At 56.7% G+C, this 2,500-nt stretch overlaps 1 non-coding gene across 1 annotated transcript in view; it reads left to right on the forward strand.

Annotated features, from left to right (window-relative positions):
* Positions 1-2,254: 2,254 nt before the first annotated feature.
* The window catches only part of LOC124773809, a 1,909-nt gene continuing 1,663 nt past the window's right edge, over positions 2,255-2,500 (forward strand). Inside the window, exon 1 of the ribosomal RNA XR_007014925.1 lies at positions 2,255-2,500. This exon is cut by the window's right edge and continues 1,663 nt beyond it. This is a non-coding gene — a ribosomal RNA (small subunit ribosomal RNA).

Genomic DNA, 2,500 nt, shown 5'->3' on the forward strand with positions numbered 1-2,500 from the left:
TTAACCTAACCCATGTTGTACCTTAACCTAACCCATGTTGTACCTTAACCTAACCCATGTTGTACCTTAACCTAACCCATGTTGTACCTTAACCTAACCCATGTTGTGCCTCAACCTAACCCATGTTGTGCCTCAACCTAACCCATGTTGTGCCTCAACCTAACCCATGTTGTGCCTCAACCTAACCCATGTTGTGCCTTAACCTAACCCATGTTGTGCCTCAACCTAACCCATGTTGTGCCTTAACCTAACCCATGTTGTGCCTTAACCTAACCCATGTTGTGCCTTAACCTAACCCATGTTGTGCCTTAACCTAACCCATGTTGTGCCTTAACCTAACCCATGTTGTGCCTTAACCTAACCCATGTTGTGCCTTAACCTAACCCATGTTGTGCCTTAACCTAACCCATGTTGTGCCTTAACCTAACCCATGTTGTCGCCTTAACGTAACCCACGTTGTCGCCTAAACCTGCTCTGTAATTGTTATACGACTCGTTCAATTACTGTAGTGTTGCCCACCCGCAACCCTCGCAATATAGTTCGCTACTCGCACTGCCCGCACCCCTGTGTATCGCTTCATGTTAAACACCTTGCAAGTCTTGCTCACTTTCCACATGCTCCTGCTGTACACTGTAATGTGGATGGCAGCAGGACGTACATGCCGCCCCTCCCCACGTCCCCACCTTGCCCCCTGCCTTCGCAAGCTGGTTGGTGAGAAGTTTGCATGTTCAATGCCCTTCGCATGCGACGTACTCAGGCTACGTTGTGGTGCGGCCTGTGTCAACTGTCCGCTGATGTCGTACGCGTGAACCACAATCTGTACTGCACATTCGTCCTTATGTACTGAATGATACATCGTGGCACATGTGTGACCGCACAACGACTGCGCCCAAAAACGGCGGACCATACAGTGCAAATATTGTGCACGCAGCTACGTGTCGTCTCCCTATGAGAGCTGGATTGCAGTGTGGTACGCCATAGAGACGTGTGGGAGGAACGGACGCCGTGGATGGCGATCAGCATGAGCTGTCTGTTGATGTATTCGGACCTAGTCGTCTCTCCTCACACACCGTGATGGCATGGTGCACCGCGTTCCATATCTGCGACATGCTACAGAGGCCGGTTGACAGTCGTTCGAGCAATGGACATCGCATACGTACGGGGGCCACCTTCCACGTATTGTCTAGGCGTGCACATTTTGTTGCGTGTATGTGGGCAGACGTAGTGTGGCGTGACACCTGACACAGGCATGCAATAATCGTTGAAGTTGCAAATGGCGATGGACGCCTGCGTTTTCTGGTGAAGTTACGCAAATGAACAAATGGTAACCTGTTGTGGTGCGGTTGTTCTCGCTAGGGGTGAATCGGTGATGGCGACGATAGGTTGAGGTACTAACCGGTTGTTCCAGCGATACCCACCATGCCGACGAAACTGAACGGCATCTGGGTGTGAAGCGATACGCGGCGGTGGCTGGGTGGGACCGTCCCCGGCCGGTGAGGGGGCGCCTCCCGGCGTGCTGGCCGCGCGGTGCGTGGGCGCACGCGCTACAGCCGGCTGGTGGGGGCGGCCAGTGGCAGGCGCGCCGGCCGACGGACGCGGCAGGCGTCGCAGCTGCGCGCCGGCGCACCCTGCGCGCGGCGCCGTGCGGCCAAAGTAGGTCCTCGCGGGCCCGGTGCGAAGCGCGGTGGACATCTTCAGTGTGCTGGTCCGATTGAGGACTGTGTGCGTTGAGGATGCGCCGCCGCCCGGCGCTCGGCGCCGCGACGCCGTCTGCTGCTCGGTCGCCCCAGCGGTTCTCGCTGGTGGTTTGTATCGCAGCTGTGCGGATGTGTTGGCGCGTGCGCTGTGCTGGGAGAGTTCGCTTCGGCACCCAAGTGGGGCTTTTGTCCTTCTGTGGCGCTGGCGTTGGAGCTGCCGGTCACCGTAGGTGGCGCGTGTTGTCTCCCGCCGGCAATGCCACGACAGCACGCTCCCGGGCCTCTGTCGGCAGCGGCAAGCTCAGTTGGGAGCACGGGTGGTCGCACCGAAAGCGTCTACTCGCCTAACTCCGGGCGATTGCGCCTCTCTCGAACCCGACCAAGTACTTGGGACGGCGCTGCGCGCCGCCGGGACCTGAGAGGGTTTCGAGGTGTATTGTGCAGGGGAGCTCAGCCTCCTCCTGTTTGCAGAATGATTGAGCGGACGCTTGCGTGTTCGCGCGGGCCCCCGGGACACACTCCCGGGCGGCCGGCTGCTCAGCTCTAGTTGACGCAGCTCCCTGGTTGATCCTGCCAGTAGTCATATGCTTGTCTCAAAGATTAAGCCATGCATGTCTCAGTACAAGCCGCATTAAGGTGAAACCGCGAATGGCTCATTAAATCAGTTATGGTTCCTTAGATCGTACCCACGTTACTTGGATAACTGTGGTAATTCTAGAGCTAATACATGCAAACAGAGTCCCGACCAGAGATGGAAGGGACGCTTTTATTAGATCAAAACCAATCGGTCGGCTCGTCCGGTC

Source organism: Schistocerca piceifrons, unplaced genomic scaffold (genome assembly GCF_021461385.2).
Source record: "Schistocerca piceifrons isolate TAMUIC-IGC-003096 unplaced genomic scaffold, iqSchPice1.1 HiC_scaffold_956, whole genome shotgun sequence".
Lineage (NCBI taxonomy): Eukaryota > Metazoa > Arthropoda > Insecta > Orthoptera > Acrididae > Schistocerca > Schistocerca piceifrons.